Here is a 23,908-nt window from a genome sequence, read left to right as displayed (position 1 = left end):
TTACCTTTCTCATTAGAGAAAAGGGCTGATTTGTTTTTCGTTTGTTGTTATTAGCACAAATCAGGCCTTGTTTTTCTTTTTTTTTAATTGTTTCACATTTTTTAAGCCGGGTTCTTTTAAAGTCATTTGAAACTTCAAATTTAAAAAAAAGTTGAATATGTTATATATAATTGAATGGCTTTGTTTTACTATAAAACAAGTGTACGTGAACTTTCTTGTAGAAGATTTTTTTTTTTATAAAAATCTTCATAAATGTACTGCTATTGAATTATTTTCTACCCGTACACTAATTCGGCGATATTTTCACCGTATGCAGTGACCTTAACTACGTGACCTTTCGTCACGTCTTCGGCCACCACAAAGCGCAAATTCGAGGGGACAACGGTGAACCGTGCTGAAAGAATGTAAACAAATGTGCACTGGAGGGTAAAAAGTAATAACTGATTCTTAAAGAACAAGGTCCTGTTTATCGAAGCTGTCCTATGATTTGTCCTAAGACCTCTCTTAGGAATAAATTAGGATAAAGTTAGGACCGACTTACGACATGTCTCAGCATGCACACCGAAGCTATCTTAGAAATATCTTAGCTAGGATGTCCTAACATCTGTCCTAAGTGTTAGCGTAAAGAAAATTAGGAATTTTAAAAATTTTAAGAACGCATTGAATTCATCAGTAGTAAATAATTACAAGATTAAAAATTAAAAATATTTTTAGTATTATCATAAAGAAAATAAATAATATTTATCTAAAGAATGGTACATTCAAACTTTATGAAACAAAAACAAAAACACAAAAAAAATGTGACGACGTTTTATATAATAATTGAAAAAAAAAATGTTTGTGAACAGCAGTAACAGTGAAAAGTAACAAAAGATAATCGGAAACAATCATTATATATTTTCGAGTGAGTTTAATTCGAAGTGTCACGGTTTTATACATTATAGAGTTCAAAGGTAAATCTCGTGCATCTTTCATTAAAATAAGGAATACACAAAGTATTTCATTACGGATTATATGCGCTTTTTCTGAACTTTTCTTCAAAGTAAATATTCTTTAATATTTTAACCTATGTACATTTATTTACATAAAAGGGGGATCCATATATAGGAGGCAATCGTATTTATTTACAAATTAACCATCATAAAATATATCCTAAAGTTAAGATCATCCTAAGACCATCTTAAGACGCCTATTGAGGTGTTCTAAAGTTAGGACGATTCCTACGACTTTTCCTAAGTTACGACATGTTTGATAAACCCACTTAGGACTAAGATACGTCCTAAGATGATCTTAGGGCATGTCCTAGTCCTAAGACCGCTTCGATAAACAGGCCCCAAATTTACAATAAATCAGTTATCAACTGTTATGGAAAAGTTTAATTAACAAATGGGAACACATGCAAAATATATAAAAAAAAATATCATGGCTCTTATCTATTCACTTATTTGTCATGTGCTGCACTTGCTCTGTGTTGATTGTTAAACTTTGGCAACAAACTCAAAAGTTAATAAGCTTGCGATCAATAATCACTGAATGAAATATTATTTGTCGATAATACATTATAAATCGTAATAAATATATAAAAAAAACGTGCATACATGACTTAGTTTAGCATATATGCATCCATTGATTCAATAATTTCGATAAAATTAAAATTACAAGAAACTCGTTTCATATGACTTAAAAGCTTACTATAGGGCATGGGTTTTTCTCTTTGTTAAATGTCATACAGTCTCATATAGTTGTTTACAGCCTCATCTATTGTTCTCTGATGGGAAGTTGTTTCGTTTGCAACTGTCATGCTATATTATAAGCCTGGTATCTTCAATACTTTTTACTCAATAAACCTTCTTTTTTTTAAGATTATTGTGCCATTGGCAAGCTGTTTGTTTTACCTAAAACCGATGCAAGTATGCATACCTCCTTCTCGACTTAATAAGATATTCTCGATATAAGAAACAACATTACCATTGCCTGTATGAGTTTTAGTCAAAGTTGCTAGATTTATTAACTATACGAATCAAAATGTTTATAAAACATTGCTCTGGTTCCGAAGCACTGACCACTGGCAGATAAGACTGTTTTTGTGACTCGGTGGTATTAAATGTAAATCGGTTAATCAGAACTTGTGGCATCCGAAGAACTTTCCTGTATATTAACCTAGCTTTACCAAGAACACTCAGAGCTTAGGGAAAGTCACAGTAAAGTACTTTGTTCCAATCCTCCCCAACACTTTTCATTTTATATCTGAAACAAGTAAGTAATCACTGTCTATTGTTGATGGTCATGAACTATATTGAGACAGTCACAATGACTTAACAAATTTTCAATATTCAGTGTAATATATCATAATGAAATATCTATAATTTAGTGCCGCTAATTGTAGCGTCTCCTTATCTGCGCGTGCCTAAAACTCAAACACAATCACGCGAGAATTCATTACCTGGAGATAAATTATTTCAGCTTTATCCAAAATGACAAATTTATCATCGAGAAAGGGATATTAGGGGCAGTATTATAATTCATGTTTGTCAATTACCAACAATTTATGATAGAAAGTTAAATCTTGTCATCTTATCATAGTTGCACGTCCTAGCTGCAGTATAGTAACGTGAATGGTGACACGGATTTGGAGACTAACCCCATGGATTTCTTACACTATCAATAACAATAGAACCTGGCATACAAGTTTCGGGTGTGAAGTACTACCAAATATATTTATTAGCTTTTCTTTTCAAATTGAATGGAAAATAAAATAAAAATTGAAATTTATAACCCATAGCTAGTTTTATTCGTTTCCTAGATTTAGAATTATCTTGAAGAACGCGTTGTGTATGCATCTTGTGCCAAATGTAAAATATAATCTATTTAAAATCAAACATTGCAATTTAATGATACATGGCAACCTCAACGAAAATAAAACCATTCTTTGTAATGTAAAAAATGGTTTTTATATGATCTTTTTGAATAGCTATATAGTTTTGTTTCATGTGAATATTTATATAATTCCCAATTCAGAGAAAGAGGGTTTTAAAAAATAGTTGAAGACCTCAATGTGACTTTGAAATGAAGAAAAGCAATAAAAGCGCTGTTCCTTTGCCTTTTTGTGTTTTTGCTGTGCATGTACTGATTTTGTGTCATGGAAGGATACCCCATATATTTTCTTTCTATTATTCCAACGTTCGAACAAAGGTATACATGTTACTGGGTATGAAAGTATATATTTTCATTACTGAAGATCCAGACTGAGTCATGGTTGTTATATTCGTTTAATCAGTTGTGCATTTCTGTATCTCTCATTCGTCCATATGAAAATAAAACTTTTAAACTAGGACCAGGTTATGATGGAATAAGAAAAAATGAATCGTCCTGGACGGAAACAAAAAAAATATGAAAATAAGAAGATGTGGTTTGATTGCAATTGAAACAACTACATGTTAGAGACTAAAAGGATGAAGATGCCATCAGTTACAGATCATCGTACATTTTATTTCTGATCAACAAACTCATACTAAAAAAATCAATGGAGAAGAGAAAAAGAGAGATATCCCTCTGATACAAATAATGCAACAGTACGGCTGCGCTGACACACATTCTATTTTGTGACATTTTGTTTTTAGAAAGTAAACGGATGCTCTGCATTATAAAAACCTGTTCATTTGATGTGATGTAATGTAAAAATGTTCAATTATTTCGATTAATATAAATTGTTCTGAACACAGCGCAGTCGATTTAGTTTGCATAAATAAGTGTTTTGAAATCTATACTAATTTATAATATATATATTATTTATGTTTATATGTTGGCGAAAATTTAAAAAAAAATCATATAATTATGAAAATCATGTAATTTGAAAATATAAAGGTCAAAAATAGATAATTTAAAAAAAAGCCAAAACATAAATTTTCCATTACACACAATTGTCTCAAAATATTATATATTTTATGGATATTGTAATTAGTGGCTTTATTGTTCATTGATTGTATCTTCCGTATTACTCATTTACAAAAATATTATGCATATTTCGTCAAGAAAAAAATATATCTGGAAAGGAGAGAGACATGGAGAAAAATTTTTATATGATTTTGACTGCCAGTGAGGTAGAGAGCGAGCGTATTAACTAAGGTAATAATTAAGCCTCACAAAATGTCACCTATCAGCCCTTTTTAAGATTTTTTTTGGGGGTGGGGGACGTGGCGGTAAGTGGTTTGGGGAATTATTTTATATACTTTGGTTGTTTTGCTTTTGTTTTCGGACAGCAGATCAAAATCGTGTCGTGGATTTAAAATATCAGACTTAAACACCTCATATGTCCAAACGGACAAATCATCGACACGAGTTTTACTGCAGAAAAAGGATGTCCATGTAGCCATACGTCTACCCCACCAAAATGTCCTGGTAGCCAAACATCTCTGTCCCTAATATAATTTGCGTTCATAAGACATAGATTTTGCCAAAAAAGTCGTTATTCTAAAACTTTCCGTGTAGGGATAGGTTATTTCAAATGATTGTATCTTAAATACCAAATAATTCAAGAGATTTATTAATTTGTAGGAAACACCTACAAAGAACATAGGCAAAACCAAATCTGGACGTCAACTCCATAATTTTACTCTGTAAAAGTCCCCGATTTTGGATGGAAATTGGCAATTTGAAGTGTGATATTTTACAAATATCTTTTGAATAAATAAGCCTATATAGAATTAATATGTAATTGTCATTTGAACTGTTTAAACTTAAATTAGTCAGTATCATTTTGTTTACTTTAAAAATTGACATTCATTTATCACGTTTAAATTATAATTTCAGGAAATGAAATATTTGGTGTACCCCGGAGACTGAGAAATGTAACATTAGTTACAGAACTATGACCTGTATTACATCTTGATCTTATTAACTTGCATTCACGGAACAACATCTTTATAACTGTACTTTTTTTCAAAAAAGAGAAATTCAAGTAAAAATAAGCAGCCATCCACTTTTAAGTGCTGTTTTTAAGTTGTATTTGTTCTGTGTTTAAAAATGTAAACTGCACCAACAACACACCATTTGCAATCGCATTATTATCGTTAATATTGTTTTTTATATAACAATAGTTTCAAACAGTTTATGTAATTTTAGGAAAATGGTAAAATAGAAATGTTAAATTTTGGATAATTCCGGGAAATAACAATTGTTTACTACATTTTTCAAATGTTCATTACATGAAAAGAGAATGTCGATGAAATCAGGCTTCGACAAATTTTAAGCTAATCCTCTGCAACTCATTGCTCCAGATTTAGTAATTTTAGCCAAACGTTTCTTTACAATGCAAAAAAAAAAACCACAGTCTTAACATAATGATCACCAACCAAGAACAAGAAACAAAGACAAATGTACCTATGGGGAGAAAGCTGAACCAAATGTGGTTGTCTAGAGTATCATTGTTGTAGTTGTCATCATTTGTGTTGACTATTCTATTACTGTAATACGCATATTGTAAAGTTTTGAAAACCAACATTTCTTTTGTAAGCCAATGTATGCTCTTCCATTAGTTAACTGCATGTATCTAATGCGTGTGGATATTCCTGATTTTACAGTTCGGAATTATGTACTTTTGTGTTACTATTAATACAAACCAGGCACTTGAATTTTTGGTAACTTCTGTCAGTAATAAAGTAAAAAAACTAATACACACTACAACGTTGTATGTTAAATTATGGTATATATGTTTTGATAGAAAGATACAAATGTGATGTACTTAAGTAATTTAAATATTATAGATGACAAAATTGATGAACATGTTTTATTAAATACAGAATACCAACGGATCGAAATTGAAAGGAGGTAAATATACACTGAAGAAAATACCATAATAGACTGGGATGCAAGAAAACAATGGCGTTTCAACAGTCTACAGTAATATCAGTTGTTAACTGTTTATTTTCTTTGCAAAATACTCCATGATTATGAATTATACAACGATTTATACAAAGCATTAACAAAAGAACAATTCTGAGATAAAATGCAGCATCGAAAATAGCAGAAAACAACTCAAAATAGAAAGGTTCTTTTGCTACTCTTCACTCAAACAAGAGTAGCCTGAGACCCAAACATGAGTAAATGCATACACCTAATATCAGAACGACTAGTAACAAATGTGATTAAACAGTACATCAATAATTGACCAATTCAAACCAGTCCTAAAACGAACGAAAGTACAATATAGAATCCACTTTTTAAAACTTTATTTTAACACTAATTAAACAAAACAGTCACGCTCTAACTAAAATCAGCTAAGACGCCTTCATAATCTTGCTTTTTGGCGCTCTTTTTTGGACATGTTGATTTTCAGATAATGGCATTGTTATGTAGATACTACTGTCATAGTTCCTCATTGTTTCACAATTATAATCATCGCAGGATAGTGGGCTGTGGTTGAAATCGCCTAAAAGTGAAATAAAATAGGAAAAGATCATCGAATAGTATGTAAGAATGTTCGTGAAATAAGGTTTCTACTCACTAAACAGAGATATTACTATGTCAATTATGTATTTACATACACACTACATAAACACTTGTTGCTTGTCTCTGAATCCTATTTGCAATAATGTAAATTTATATTGTATTAGATGTATTTGATTTCACAATAAAATATTGTTTACAGTAACACCCACACGTGTGCTATTTTTAATGTAATAAGCTCTTGTTATTTAATTGTTTATGTTTAGCCTGAAGTTAAAAAAATTGCATGCATGTGTATTCAGAAGGATAACAACATTTGGTAAATTCAGTCAGGACGAAGGAATGGAAATGTGGACTGGAACTTGAAAAAGGTGTTATGACCGATAGCGTCAAAAGTGTGGCCTGGCAACAAACAAACTATGGACTCCTCAAATAATTGCTGCAATGGTTCTTCGACGTGCAGAGAGTGTTGTACTTTCCCTACATGAGGCATTGGTATAAACGTCTACATACCATCCGGAGGTGGCTACATATTTATACATTTTGTGTCCGAATGGACGCCAAATTGACGTCTCTTGTCGGGTGTGGTGGGTGGGAGTGGTACCACTACATCGGACAAACTTAGTCCAATTTCGTTACCATAAGATATTTTGGAAATATTTAATAAGAAATATAAAAAAGGGGCACAAACGAATACAGACATTTTACATATAGGTTCAAATAAAATGAAATTCTCTTTTAGATAAAATCTGAGAAAGATATTGAGTACTCTGTAAATAGAGGGCGAAAACTTCAATTTTTTTAAAAACATTTTGCTGCCTTGTTTGGACGCTAAGTTAGCCAACTTAACTGATTATAACTAAAACAAAATTAATAATCTCGTTCGATCATCGATTGGTCTCTTTTGATGCAAATTATCCCTGAAAAATTCCACAACAAAACGAACCTGTAAACCATTGTTGATCTGGTGCATCACGGGATACCACTTACTGGGATGACATCAAGTACCATTGACATTCCCTGGAACATCCTACGGAAAAAGTAAAATTTATGAAATATCTTAAATGTGATAGCCCGCCCAATATGAAATATTTAAAAAAGAACATACATTGTATGCATTCCATAAACAATCAGCTGAAGAGGATTGTAGAAGTAATAGCTAACCAGACATAACTGAAAAACTGTAAGAAATGTTTTAATATTTATCGTCGAAATATCAATATTATTGAAATATATACCGCCATTCTTTTTGACATAAAACATAGTCTTTTTTTTTTTAGATATATGTATATCAAAGCTAACAAACAAGCAAGCAAACAAACAAACAATATAAGGACAAATAACAAATCAAGATATAAGGGTATTAAATTAATTTCAAAAGATTGAAAAGCTAAGGAAAATTTAATTATTTTATTAAAGCATTTTAGACCAAAAAAAGGCTATGTTTTGGGCTGGATTTATAAAAAGAGATTTTTGAAAAGTAAAGATACAAGAGTATGGATGATTATTTTTTCGAAAGTAATGAGAGAGCTGGTATTGTTTACCAGTTTATTATCAAAGCCAACTAATATAATTTGTTAAAGTGGGAAATGATAAAAATCGGCGAAACAATTCTTCTTTTAGTGATCGAATTTCAAAGAAATCGAGAGAAAAAGTAATACAATTAAAAAATAGATAAATGAATACATAAATCAACAATTAATCAAATCAGATCTTTATTAATTGTTGAATTGAATTAACAATATTTTCTCCTTTGTTGGTGGCAACAAATTCCTTTTTAAAAGGTGATTTAAAATGTTTTTACCAAAATTAACGGGTTTATCTCGTGCTCATATTTTCTTTTTGTTGTTGTTGTTATTTTTAGGTCTAGTATGTTTTTTTTATACTACCATGGTTCTTTGCTTTTATACCCACTAACCTATTTGAATAGAGGGCATATGATGAGTTTATTCAAAAACAAAAGCGTGTGCGCTCCGAACATTGTATCGGTATATAAATGTTACATTTAAAAACGAAATATGAATACTGGTAAATTAAATTAAAATCAAGCAAAGTCTTTCAGATACAACACTGAAAGCTACAGTTTGTTCCTCTAAAAACTGAAAGAGAAAGAGAATGGGAATGGTAATAAAATTCTCTGCATGATAACATACAGACTTTAATATAAAAGAATACATGGTATGCTACTTTTATAACAAATTTCTTTGATTGACAGACTGTGCAATACTTATAAAGTAATGCAGCAATCACGAATTTATCATGCGAGGAACACATTTATACCATATATTAAAATTTCAAAGAAAAAAATATATAAAATTTCAAATAGTTTGTAAATAATTGGATTAGATGTCCTTTGATCATATTTTGCATAAAAAAGAAGTAAGAAACATTATAAAATAAAAGCATGTTTCTTCAATGTATTGCTTTTGTTCTGTACTTCAGGGACATATTTCACAAGTACACTTCTTTTACAAATCATGATGAAATAATGGTTTGTGTCTTCAGAGGTCTTAAAACATATAAAAGCCAATTTGTAACTTTTGCTTTAATTAACGGTTTATTAAAAACTTATGTGAACGTATTCATATACGATACAGTTTATGGTTCAATTTGGTTTAGAAGAATTTCATATCAGATACAGTTTATGTTTTAGTTTGGTTCAGCAGAATATTTCCCTTATAAACCATAGAAGATTAATCTAACCCAGATTTCTTCTGTGACAGTAATCGCCATAAATGTATACTATAATTTAACCATGCCTAAGTTTGTGCCAATACCTCTATCAGTCTTAATCCCTCTGGACGCAAACTTTCAAATATTCTGAAATTTATTTTAGCTAAGAACACTTAAAGGAAACGCGCTGGTAACCTTTGATTTTTAAGTTACCTGAAAATTGAAATTGAACAGTTTGAAAGTGACATGTTGTATGTTTCTGCCTACCTACTGATAAACAAACAATTCTAGTTTGTTTTCCTCAACGGATGGATCTTAAAAGAGGAAAAGTGGATAGTTGTCTCGATTTGGAAAATGCAAAATCATTTCGGCACAACTGAGGTATTTCATATTTTTAAGAATTTCAAAGTACAAAGTAAGCAGAATAACCTTTAAAAAACCACAAAATAAGTATTCTTAATCTAAAAATGTAACAGCCAAATTAAAAGGACTGTACAGTTTTAAAATAACTTTTCGAGACGGGTGTTCATAGTTAGACAATATTTTTAAAAATTAAGAACCAGTTTGTTTTTCTACTTCATTTCATTCAATGCAACAGTTGGATTCACTGATACTTCCACTATTAAGGTATTTTTTTTCTAACTATAAACTTAAACTGCAAGTTAATATGAAAAGTAATAAAGAGACACATTTATATGTTTTTTTTCTTTCTTAAATAATGGTTTCATTCGGTTTTACCGTTCAAATCAAAATTTTAGAGCATCATTACAACGTAGACTTATAGTTACGCTTTATTTTGCATAAAATAATGTCTTATATTGGACTATGTCCCCTGTGCGCCTATCTGATCGAGAGGAAACCATATCTTCTTCTTCTTGTGCTATACTGCATAATGAGATTGAAAAATTAGGATAAATTGCAGATTGCAGTCGTTTGAATATGAAAATTATAGAAACCATTAGTAAATTAAAATTGCATAATACAAATTCCTAGCTTTTCGTTGACATATCACAAACATTCTTTTCAATTATTTGTGAAGTAAATTGTCAGAAATTTTATGTATCTATTTATAATTTTTTTTTAATTCGAAAAAAAAAAATAATCATTCTTATAGTTTATTTCATGTTATTTTTTTATGTACAATGCCGTCAAGATTAAGTGTTTTTACTGAAGTTTACGAATCCCTTATTGATTTATTGATTTTTTATATATTTTTTTTTAAAATATACCTCCCTCCCAAAAAAACCCTAACAAAACACAAAAAAAAACTAAAAAAAAAAAACAACCAACAAATCATCTCAATACAACCTCCAATAAAAACATAGGAGAGGCAAACAGTCATCAAGAATTCTAAGATTTAGTAAACAAAAATTATAAACGAATAAATGAATACAACAGGTGAAATTATTACTACTTATATTGACAAAACTGCTTTCGAAAATATTGACTATAAATAATAATATTTAATGAAATTCCCGAAAAGATGAATTAGAAAGAGAGAGACAAAAAAAACCCCAAACAAATAATAATAAAATATAAGTACTTCAACTTTATTTTTTCCTGTCAGATTGCTCCGACATACATGTCTATATTTGTCATAAGTACTAATGCGTCACTACAAAACGATATTCGAGTGGTCTTTATTCCTTGTTTATATTTCTGCTTCAATTTAGGATTTGCAAAATCTTTGAATTATCCTATATTTGTATGACTTTTAGTCCCCGTAAAATGCAACATAATCTAGCAGATCACAGCCACATAGACTTAAGGTTTCTGATACATCAAAGGGGACGATCTTATTAAACACCTAAGACTCACTTCTTGACATGGAACTTAATTCTGTTTACAGTTTGATCAAGCTTATTGTATAAAACAAAGATTTTATATTTAAGTCATCACAAATATTTAATAGGATGAAAAATGGAAATAATTTCCGACACATCATAAGCATTCTGATAAAACTACTCAACCTTTATAACATTCCATTCATAAACAAAGGATATAAGGCATTAATTTCAAGTTTTATTCGAGTAATTTTTAAAATAAGAAATGACAACGTTTGAATTTGTGGTTACTTGTTGGTTACATGCAACGGTTTATTATTGTTATGTACGCGGAAAAAAAAATTATTAACAAAAACGCTAGCAATTTTAAAAAATCCCTGCGGAATTCAAAACCACAAGTCATTAGTTGTTGACCAAAGAAAAAAATCCATACTGATCTTTTACGTTCGTTGGATTAAACTTCATCAGGAATGTATTCAGAGTAAAAAAAAAAAGAAAGTCAAAAATGATTCAAACCGAAAACTACTATTCAAACATAAATTGACTTAAACAGAAAATCAAAACCATACAAGACAAGTTTTGACTGAGGAAGTTGCGACTTTAGCTTTTGCATAATCAACTACAAGATTTATATAGAATTTCTATATAATAATAATAATCATTTCTGTTTTGTTTTTGTTTCTTTTTGTTTTTAGATTCATGTGTTCTTGTATATATACTTGGCATCTATTCAATGTCAACACTTTATTATCAAAACCTTCAACGGACAAGGACTAAAATGTTGTTAATTTTATGAATTATAACCAGGATAGTGTTAATAGTTTAATAAATAATCTTGTTGTGTCATCTGTACTATTATTTGTCTGTTTGTCTTTTTATTTTTGGCCATGGCGTTGTCAGTTTGTTTTCGATGTGTGAGTTTGACTGTCCCTCTGGTATCTTTCGTCCCTCTTTTGAAATAATGATTATTTTGGAAATTCACTGGCGTTTTGCGTTTGCACATTTAATATTTTGGCGCAAATGAAGTTTTGATTTTTTTAAAAAGGGCACAATTACACTTGTCCAATTAAACATACAAATGCAGATTACATTTCCTTGTATTATATGTTCACCTGCAACTACAAATGAGTGACAAAAAAATTATAGATATTCTTATTTTAAATGAAATGTACCATCATTTTCACAGTGCTGCATGATGACGTCACTATAATTTTTCTATTGACCTTCTTGAAACCTTCAGCAACCGACAATAACACACAGAAGCAACACAATCCTTGAATTTTATTTATTTATACTATTTTAAGCCCTTCAAGGATTTCTGGTTTAATGTGTAATGTTTTGCTCGTTTATGTGTTTTTATGTTTTTATTTTATCATCACCAAGAAAACAAATTTGACTTTTATTAAAGTTTACTTTTAAAGTAGGTGGTTTACACCTTTGACCATATTTCTATTTTGAAAAGAATGTTGTTATTTTTACTTTTTTTTCTGATCTTTCCCCCTGAAAGTTCAGTTACTAACAACAGTGATACTTGAATTACTAACACTGCAGTATATGTTTACAAAAGATGTGCCGAAAGGTTGTTTTATTCTAATTTTGAATTTTGAAAGCCGTTTAAACTTTTTAAATGTGACTTTTGTGTACAACTACATTACTGAACCGAATGTTGCGTCATTAGGAAAATTTAGTAATTGTGATAGTTTGCATTTAAAAATACGTTAGCATAACCACTGGTTTACGTTACAGTTCTAACGTTTAAATGACAGGGTTATTTCTCTTTGTATATATTTTCAATATCGGCCGTATTCGACACAGCTAAAACTTAACAGGAAAATAATTTATCAGTGGGGTTGTATACGTTTTCGTTTTCATGTTTAATAAAATTTAAATATAACTCTTTATCAACCGTCATATTTTTTTTATAATTTGTATGAGACCATTAAATTTTTTTTTATTATGCATTATCTACATGGTTTAATTTTCATGCAGAATAACGAATAATTCAATATACCCTGTATTTGTGAATGAATTAGCAAAAGACTTTGAGGTTTGTTGCAAAATGCTATTGTACAATGGTATAGACAACCAACCATAAACAGTACTATCCGTTTGATTAGCAGTCACTTTTTACTAAGTGCAACCCTTTTTTCTTAGGAACTGACAGTCTTTTTTCAATTTTTTCAATGATCATGAAAACGATGTCTGCTTAATTTAGGAACTCTCAAGGACTAAACGCGCTGATCCACACAATTCAGTGCTCTACAATACCGTTAGTTAAAGAAGGTGTCATCAAAGTCAATAACAGTCAAGGTAAGAATTGCAAAGGACTGTCCTTGTCACTGACAGTCGTGGACAGTTATACCCAGAAAAATGTATAGTATTAATCAATAAGACAAAGATATCTTATGGTCATATAATTTATTGTTTCACAAATTTATTTGATGTGGATCATGTCTTGCTAACCATAGTGACATCGGCAATATATGCCTGTCCCAAGTCATGAAGTAAATGGTAGGTGACTGTCATTGTTTACTTTTATTTTCCTTTTTTTTGTCATTTTAGAAATTTTATAACGAGATGGTTTTGTTTCCTTGTGTACTATCCCTTTCACAATTCTGTTTGTTCATTTCGAGGCTCTGTGGAGTTCAAACCTATAATTGTTCAAAATTTTCCGAAATATTAATTTATGCGTCTTTATAATGTACGGTATGTTCCTAAAGAACATTTCCCTGACAGTACAGTAAAATCTGTGTACCATATGCTTTGAGGGAGCGTTGACGAAGCGATATCAATCGAGGTGAGAAATTTAAAAGCAGATATTTTAAAAATATTGAAGGCTCTATGCATGATATAGCGTTTTTCCTGCCGTACTTTTTATACAATGGCTAGTTCCTAATAAAGTGAATGTCTTCAAATCCGGAGAATGCAGGCTTCTAAAACAAAATATAAGAATTCAGGAATTCCAAAAAAGAAATAATTACATTACATATACGTTTCTAAAGAATCCGTACTTTTGAATGTATGAAAGCAATTCAGAGGCATTCCACTTTCGCGCTTCATTGAAAATCTGCTTCGGTCATAGCTTTTACACCCCAATGAAATTCCAAAAACAAGAATTCAATTTTTAAATGTTACTGAAAAAGACTTGTAGTTTTTATGATAAATAGTTGAATAAAATAACGCACATATAGATCTCAAGGTTTTCAAATTTATGTTTTTGACATGTTTATTGTATGTGGTAGAACATTATGTAAGAACTGTGACAGTTTTGCTGTTCTTCTTTTTAACAGAACAACGACAATATGCTTGCAGATATACCATATAAAATTAGAAGATGTGGTATGATTGATAATGGACAGCTACCCACCAGATACGTAGATGTAAGCAACTACATAAATTCCTGTATTGTTTATATATGGTGTAAAACATGAAGAGCACTGTTAGGTCTTAAAAAATTAAAAATAACAAATTATAAATGTAATTCGTTTGAAGCGCTTTTCTAGATCAACCTTCATCGGGAACACTTAAAGCCAAACATTTGAAAGCCAAGATAGTATAAGAACCGAAACACATGAAGAGCTTCAAAAGTGTACAGTTCAATTAAACCATATAGTGCGGAGACGAATAAACTGTTGACACAGAGATATGTCTCGCTTGTCGGCATAAAAATCAGAAAAAGACAATCTGATGGACAGCAACATTGCTAATCAATTCAAAGTCGCTGGACCATGAACTAGTGTGCAGGGCCTCGAAATGGTTGACAAACTGAGATGTACAGACAATTATGTAACTTTATAGAAAATATCGTTGTCTATTGTAAATTGATCCTATCGAACTCACTTAAGCAGAAAACTTAACATTGAAAATTGGTAATTAATCCAAAGTCACTGGACCATGACCTACGGGGACAGGTCCTCAAAATGGTCGTCGAACTGATATGAAATGATAGTAATGCAACTTTATAGAAAATATCATTGGTCTATCACAAGTAGTTTCTATCAAACTAACTTAAGCAGATAACTTAACATTGAAAATTAATTATTAATTTAAAATCACTGGACCATGACCTAGGGGGCAGGGCCTAAAATAGTCATCAAAACTAATATGTACTGATAGTAATGCAACTTCATACAAAAACCATTGATCTATCACAAGTATGACGCCATCGTCGCCGGTACATCTATGTCTCGTCTTCCGCAACCTTTTGTCGCAGGCGAGACAAAAATGCTTAATTTTGGAACAATACGTAAACAGATAAATACATCGAAAACAAAGTATAAATGTTAAGATGGACCTCCATTGGAAAAAGGTGTGTAAAAAGTCAAAGGTAACAGTTCGCTGAGATTGCTCTCAGTGGCTTTTCGTTTCTCAAGTCATCTAAGTCGGCAACTTTTCTAGACTTGGGCATTAGAACTTATATAAATATACCACACGAATTTTGCGCTTGTCCATGATTATGTTGAAGAATCATTTGCTTTGGGTTTTCTATTACATTACATTTACTCAATTTTACTTCATCCAAATGCATGCACTCATTGTATAGCTGGGCTCTTACTAGTACAGATTAAAATAAGGAGAGGTGTTATGATTGCCGCAAATATTCATCAAAGTCCAAATAACATGCATTTTAGCAACTATAGGTCACGATCTTCCAGGTTGGTTTTATCTATGTTTGTTCGCGGGTTTTACGACCCATAATGAACAGTGAATTTATGAAGTGTTGATATGTAAAAGTAATCATTTCTGCAATAATAATGAAGTAATATGCCTTAAATTTTTAATTTGCAATATCGACAATTTATGAACATCAGTTACAGAAAAAAATCTTCAGTGAATGTTTTAGGTATAATGTTTGTGTTTGTAATATCGTCTATCATTTCAAAAAGGATTTACAAGAATGAATTTGTAAAACCTCATTAACTTATAAGTTATTACCTCCCATTTAGGACTGTTCGTTTTCGTTAAAAAAATAAATTTGATGAAATGATTTTGAAACTGAAAAGTAAATGAATAAGTGTAAAATAGTTCCTTCTATTTTGCGGAGTACATTGTTTTCCTTCTCGCAATCTATCATTGGTTACTGGGGTGACATGAAAGTCGTGTATATGTGTAGGTACGTCCGTCAAAGAATCGTTTTACAAATGACGCGAGAAAACAAAATAAATGCTTCTTTAGTTTGTGTCATACCTCCGTCGTTAACAAATGCACTTTCATGTTGGCGGCAATGGTTTTCAATAACCCCATTACCGGGGAAGAAAGCATCGTTTATTCAGTGAAATGTTACACTCTTAGACTCACATTAAAAGATAGGAGAAAATCCCATTGTATTCAAGATGGAAGTCATTTTGTAAACACGGCTTAGTTCAAGAGTCGTGAAGTGACCATTTCAATACTTGGAGTTGAATATCTTTACTTTTGCACAAATGGAACCTGATAAGACAAACTGATAAGATTTTCTGGGGTAGATATTCAGTAAACTCATACCACGAATGAATTCTTCACATAAATAAACTAAATCAATTATCTAGATTTTGAAAGTAAACACATTCATCTTGATTAGGTGCTACTTACAATGTAAGTATTTATCTAGAACTTAAAAATGTGTTTAAAGCATTAGTTGCTATATAAGATACAACTTGGTTGGAAATTGTTTATCATTATATGCATCCCACTATAAATTTGTAATCATTTTCTTTTTTTTTGCAGACATATCTCGAAATATTTCTGGTTATATAGTTATATGAAATAAACAGAATTCTTTATATTTGCCTCTATGAAATGAGTTTCTATCTTACATAGCGGAAATAGCAACATAACTGTTTTAAAATCCAAAGCATTTGAAAAAAAAATGTCTTCATCTTATTTCTGCTATTCTGTATCATTTATTATACATAAATACAGCTTTAACCAATGTAAGAGATAATATATGTTTTCGGGATATCATCTTTACAAAATATGGTAGTGTATACGCTTAAAAATTATCAACGAACATATGTTTCTCACATAGTACCTGTTTTGAATTTAAAGAATTTGCTTACGTTGAAAGCTGTGAATAATTTTGAAATGATCAGCTTATATATATACATGAACGTCTAAATATGCAACATCTTTACAACAGATATTAAAAAATAAATGCAAATAAAAATAAATCAATAAAATCAGTGGTAGTAAATAAAAAAATGATATAGTGTCAAACAAAAAGAGGAAATAAACAAGAGCCAAGAAACGCCATGCAAAGAATGAACATACCAATCTGAAGAGCATTATTCGGTTTCCAACATAACAAGACCCGTATACGATGTCCTTGATTTCAGAACTATATAAGAATAAGAAGATGTGGTAAGATTGCCAATGAGACAACTATAAAACAGAGTTCAAATAAGTGGATATAAGCAATTATGGGTCACTATACGGTCTTCAATAGTGAGAAAACCCATACCATGAAGTCGGCTATAGAAGGTTAGTCCAGAAATCATACCTGAACATGTACTAGAAAATAAATAAGAAAAATACAAGACAGTTAGTTACCTGACATCTTGTCAATGAAGTATAACACAGAATAAAAATACAATACAGTTACCATTTGTTTGAAAAATAAAACAAGGGGAAAATATAAGACAGTTACATTCTACTTGGAAAATTTACACAGGAATTAAAGAAAAACTCTTAAAACAGTTACCTAGCATCTGGAAACCTTAAACATTACCAAATTATGAATAATTATAGCAAACGTTCGATAAAAATATCAAAAAAGCACTAACTTTAAGGGAACGATAACTAACTGTTGGTCAAGCAAGCACAATAGTAATGAAAAGGTCACACTATATAAATAACACATAGCTGAGAGGGTGATAGAGCAGATTGTTCCCCCGAGAAAACATTGTTAACCGCGGCGAAGCCAAGGTTGACAATGCCTTTTCGAGGGGTAACAATCTGCTCTATCACCCTTTTAGCTATGTGTCATTTACTTTATTATACCGAATGTTCTCTTTACTGTCTGTTCAATTTCACGTCTTGTACATAAGTCATCCCCGTTTAGTAAAGAGCACAAATGATCAAGCGTCTCCGTGAAGGGTAATAGAGTATTTGTAATGGGATAGAGTAAATTGTCTACCTCGTATTAACCAATCAGAATCCAGCATTTTGACATGAAGTATAATAAAAATAACTGTCCCACCAATTTGCATAGGTCGAAGCTGCTACATTATTGGTCATTATAAAAAATACACAAAGATAGACTGAACAAAGGAAATTCTACCTCTATACATCACTAATTCAATCCAGACGAAATGTCGACGTTGTCCAAATTAAGCTTTCTGTAACTTAACATTACACAAGCTTTTTTTGTTTATCTGATCAGGTTCAATATTTCTCGTTTCTCGTAGTATGTTTTGATATCGTTCACTCTTTGTGCAAAAATGTTGTGTTTAGAATTGTTTTGGAGCCTGTTGTGTGTGGTAGAAAATTAGCAACATTTCCAAATATTATTCTTACAAATAACGTAATTATAACAATATGTTGGCAACTTATGGAACTTTTTGTACTATGTGATAGATTTATTGAGACAAAACAGTTGCATCCGTTTTTTATAAGTAAAATATTTTTTTTACTTTTTATTAAACAATTAATGAATGAAAATAACACTTTAACACTTTATAAAATTTAACAAAGCTTTCAATAGTCTATGCAGAACATTAGTGCCAATTTATTCCAAACAACGAATTCAATACCAATTCGAAATTTGTTTCTATCTTGCATAGCGGTAATAACAACAAAACTTTTTAAAACAACATTTTGAAATATTAATGGTAATTAAAAGCATTTACTTGTTTATATTATACCAAATCTTCATTTTTTGTGTTAGCATCGCACGAATAAACAAGATTCGATTTTGTCATTTTGATACACGTTAATCAGGCTGAACGTACCATTTGTTGAATGTAACTTGCAACGTTATGATAAATTTCCGTTTTTTATTCGATGGTAAGTTGAAGTTAGAATAAAGAAGTAAGACTTCCTTGACTTCTTTTATAATGGACCTTTTCGCTATTCGAGAATCCGGAAAGCTTGACCAGAGATTTTGCGACATTTGAACAGCTCATGTTATAATACAAAACTTAATCTTGCTTTGAGGAATCAACTTTTTCTGAAAGAGACTGAAAGAGCATCCGTTCGGGAGAACATTCGCTCGAAAGGAACAATTTTCTTGTACGATAGAATTTAAAAATAAGGAAATGTGGTATGATTGCCAATTAGACAACTATCCACCAGAGACGTAAAGCCTTCATCAATAAGCAAAACCGATACCTTATAAAAGCTATAACAGGCCCCGGAATGACAAAATTGAAAACAATTCAAAAGAGAAAAATCAACGGTTTGAGTTATGAAGTTATGATGGTTACTTTTGTTACGCTTAAGTTCTAACAATAACCCACATATTCTGATTTTTTTATTGGAAGTCGGATTTATTGACCTCGTTTCTCGGCCAGAACTCATTTTATATGCTAACAACGTATGTAATGTTTACTTGTGTTCGTCCTGAATATATAAACCTAATACAAATGCATGGAATATTTGTGATTAGTATGTGATTGTAAATTGACCATCAAATAATTTTATAAAAGCTAAGATTGAAAGAAGGTGAGTACATGCATTTGTTTTACTTTAAAACATGGTTGAAAATTTAAATTAAGTTGCTTATTTAAAAACATTGATCCAGACTTTTGAAACGAAACAGTCACTTACAGAATCTGCTTCATTTGCGAAACTTCCAAATAATTTTAAAATCGACCAAATGACATGAAGAAACTTATACTTTATTGGAGAGTAGAAGCGTAACATTATTCGATGATCTACACACAACTGATAAGGAAAATAATAAAACAAATAACTTAAAATTGTCATTAGATAATCTAAATAGCTTTATTGATTTACCGCTTGTCTTTGAAAGAAATAATATTAATAGATATATTTATCCAATTTTCTTGAATTTTTTGAATTGTAGAAAAATAAAAAGAGTTAATCCCTATGGATTAACACGTTATATTGAAATATTCCAGGTGCTCAAAAGATAAGCGTCAACTTGCTTGTTAAAGATATTACTTCTGTTTGTGGTGAAATAGTTTACTGATTTCTTTTTCAAACGCGAATCAATTCATGTGTACAAACCACCGCCCATGGACATTTAGATATGTACAAGTGAAAACAGAGAACAAGAAACTATCAACAATGTATTGAATTAAAACTTAGTAAACAAAAAAGTCTTCTTGCTAAATAAAATACGCCTTGAAGCATGGTATGTTTAAATAAATTAACAAATATCTAGTCTCACTTTTTTTGTAGATAAATATTGAAAAATATGCTCCATATAGAATATCAAACAATGTATGCAAGGTTTAAATGTTTTTTGTTTACAGACAATATTTTCACCGGTTACAAGTACCTTCAAAATACCACAGTATTAATAATGAAAGAAACATCAGTTCGACAATTAGTGATGTTTCACTACTATTGAATAAACAATGAAAAAGCATACATCTGGAGAAGCTGCATTTTATCGTCGATGATTAATAATTCTTCGTCTATTAAAACCAATACCACGGGTACGTTTTGTGACAATTAAGTGGCTTGAGAAGTCAGTAAAAGTGTTGAAGCAGAGATATGAACAAACATAATAACATAAATTTACATTTTCTATAAGCTTGTTAGCAGACTTCGGAAAAACCACCAAATCAAATACCGACAAAAATACAATTGTTCCTCAATCCACTAAAACTGTTATCCAAGAAAAAAAAATGAGTCCCAAGTACAAGTACTAAGAAATTTAGGAGAATCACATAGGTAAGTTTAAAAACATCTTGTTTTTTTTTATACCCTGCAGACCATCAGGAAAAGGCATACAATATATCAAGCTTTTTTGTAACTTCTTACTGCAATCCTGATCAAGCAGTTCCAGTAAACCAGTTCATCACATTAATGCAAATATAATAATAATGTTAAGCGATATTTTCAAAACTTCTGTTAAAAACACAGGACTTTTTGATCTCATTAATTTATGCAATTGTCATAATTGACAAAAAAAGGCAAATGATGAATTGTAAATAAATTTACAATATAAAAATAAGGACATGTATGTGGTATAATTGCAAATGAGACCACTATCCACCAGAGGATGTAAACAACTATAGGTCACTGTACCATCTTTAACCATAAGCACAACCAATATAGTTAGCCATAAAATGTCATGGCATGACATAATGTGAAGCAATTCTAAAGAGAAAACAAACTTCCTGATTTATTAGGGTGTGGATGGAAGGGTCCCTCATTTCTGTATTCTTTAATTTTAGGTAATTTCTCTCTATTCTTTATATTTTTTGCCCATTATTCTCTATTCTGTAAACTCCCATCCACACCCTCATTTATGGTAAAAGCAAATAAATATAGATAGCAACCCAAGACCATTTCTTCCTATTACCATTATTTCCAGATATATCCCCCAGATAAGCATCTGAATATTAAGGTCTAATAATGTATTCGGTAGTCCAATTTCAAGAGCATACAATTAATCATAAACAGGAGTTATACTTATAACTTTTGTGTTGAACTTACGTATTTAGGCATGCATGCAATCATAGTCAGGAATATGACAGTTGTTTTCCATTCATTTCTTAGGTTGTTAAAGTCTATCGTTTGAATTTGTCAGTTTTTATGGACTTCCCCCTTTTTGATTTACCTTGGAGTTCGGTATTTTTGTTATACTTTTTTGCTATTATAATTTAAAAAAAACGAAGAAATGTTAGTGTTGCTCAGGATATTTCAAATTCAATTTGTAACCTGTCAAACGTAATATTAAGAACAAAGTCTGACACATTCATAACTTATACGTTACATATTTTCCATCTGCCAATATTCTCATCGAGATTTTTTTCATAATTTCCTTCAAAATCTGAACATCAAAGAGGACCACACAAATCAACAATAAGACTGAACATGACATTGCTAAAAACTGACAACATATGACAGAAAAACCAAAATGACCCGTGCGAATAACATTCATTTATTGTTTAGTTTAAATGTTTTCTTTCCCCTGCAAAGTGTGCCAGAGACTCCATCTAAACATGATCAAAGCAATCAAAGAGTACAAGCTATCATAACTTGTAAAAGGATTAAAACAAAGAAAATGGGATCAGAAGAGGGCACTAATATACTTAAATTTAATCCATATATGTCAATGAATTACACTGTTAAAACTAATCTCAACAAATAATGGCTTGAAGTTTTAGAAAGAAAATATATAGATACACCAAATGCTTGCTCTTCAGCGACACCAATCTTGTCATAACGAATATGTGCAAACAGCATTAATTGAGCATTAAGTTATAGCTGTGATACACAAAACTGAACAGTTTTTTATTGTTAAATTTTATCATACAGAAGATGTTGATCTGACAACGGACTATCAATGTGTTTACAAAACGATTGCAAAGTTCCCATCGCACACATTTTTTTAGATCGGGCGGTACTCGTGGAGCAGGAACTGCGTACCCTTCTGGAGCAATCTTTTATTTTCTGCGTTGTGTTTTGGATTGCCCCGTTCTCACCATTTTTTTAACATTCAAGTCTAGATTTAAATTTAAAAATCTTTATGTTGAACAGTAAAATTAAACACAATTTAAAACAACAGAAATTTCTGCAGTATTTACACCCTTCGTATGGAAAAAAAATCTGCATAACGACAAAAGACCAATTTTGAACACATACAATGCAATAGAACTTTATTAAAAATAATCAGCTTAGTTTCTTCGAGTATGCTTCAATGGAATAATATGAAAATAGTCAACTTATATTTATTTTCACTCGGTCGTAATTATCTGGTAGGCAATATCAAAGAGGATTAATCTATTTATATGTAAGAAATAAAAATGCATGCCTTGCGTTAAATTTATTAAGTTATGTTATTCAATAGGAGGAATATTTAAAAAAAATAAGAAAACAATTTGGCTCATATTATCCTTACTTTTCCGTAAAATTGGAGAACCATTGTCTGCTTGATTAAAATTTCGATTCTCACTGAATAAATTTTGGTTTTGTTGTTTACTTTTGTGCATCATACATCTGTGTGCAAAACTGGAAAACTTTCAAATCGCTGTAGGATTAATAAAAATTCCGGCTTAAACTTAAATTTTGCTAACATTTTGCAGAAAAAGATATTTTGTCACTAGATGTCTAAAATTTCCATTTCTTTCTTAATTTATGTCCGCAAGGGTAATGCAAACTCGCTCGTATACAGTGTATAGAATAATTGATAATGAGTCTAGACTAAATGCTGCAGAAGATTTTTTATAAAGCATTGCCAATATTCATAGCAAAAAAAGCGTAGTGCCCAACAAATTTCCAAATAAATGGCTTTATTAACTGTTTGACCACAGAAACTTATATTAATAGAAAATGTCCTTTTCCCGCCATTTTCATGGGAACACGAGTCGCATTCCAGGTGGATTAATACAAAAAGCTAATCAGCAAGCCAGATGTGAATTGTACCAGAAAAACCTATCTTAGATATGTAATTATATTATTTGTGTACATTTAGATTTACAAACACTAGAAATTGCTCCTAACATATTCGTCACCGACGCAAATGTGATATAATTCGTAAAATATTTGATAACGAAAGCGTGATACAGTGATCCTTAACAACAGATGTCTGACGAACGATAACAGTCCTAATGAAAAATCGCCAAATCACACAAGGGGCCATTTCTCGCGATATATGTTATTGAATGTAAATGGAAAATAATTTGACGAATTGATTTAAACTTGGAGATAAATGATTTGTTAATCAAACTTTTGTAGCTCGTTCGTTTTGATTTGTGAATGGAAGGTCAGTATAAAGAAGATTGCAAGATCATTTTTTCATTTCACCGGTGCGTTTTTATCAGGCGTTAAATTACAATTTGACAGACTGTCGTTTCCAAATTTACAAAGCTTTTAAAAGAGCACGATTTACT

At 30.8% G+C, this 23,908-nt stretch overlaps 1 long non-coding RNA gene across 1 annotated transcript in view; it reads right to left on the bottom strand.

Annotated features, from left to right (window-relative positions):
* Nucleotides 1-6,123: 6,123 nt before the first annotated feature.
* The window catches only part of LOC127708378 (uncharacterized), a 33,871-nt gene continuing 16,086 nt past the window's right edge, over nt 6,124-23,908 (bottom strand). The window contains exons 2-3 of the long non-coding RNA XR_007985255.1: nt 7,391-7,474; nt 6,124-6,427 (exon numbers count right to left, since the gene is read on the bottom strand). This is a non-coding gene — a long non-coding RNA (uncharacterized LOC127708378). The remainder of the gene's footprint in view (nt 6,428-7,390; nt 7,475-23,908) is intronic.

Source organism: Mytilus californianus, unplaced genomic scaffold, assembly GCF_021869535.1.
Source record: "Mytilus californianus isolate M0D057914Y unplaced genomic scaffold, xbMytCali1.0.p SCAF_7, whole genome shotgun sequence".
Classification (NCBI taxonomy): domain Eukaryota; kingdom Metazoa; phylum Mollusca; class Bivalvia; order Mytilida; family Mytilidae; genus Mytilus; species Mytilus californianus.
The sequence above is the reverse complement of the archived record's forward strand: the minus strand, read 5'-3'. Positions and strand labels throughout refer to the sequence as shown.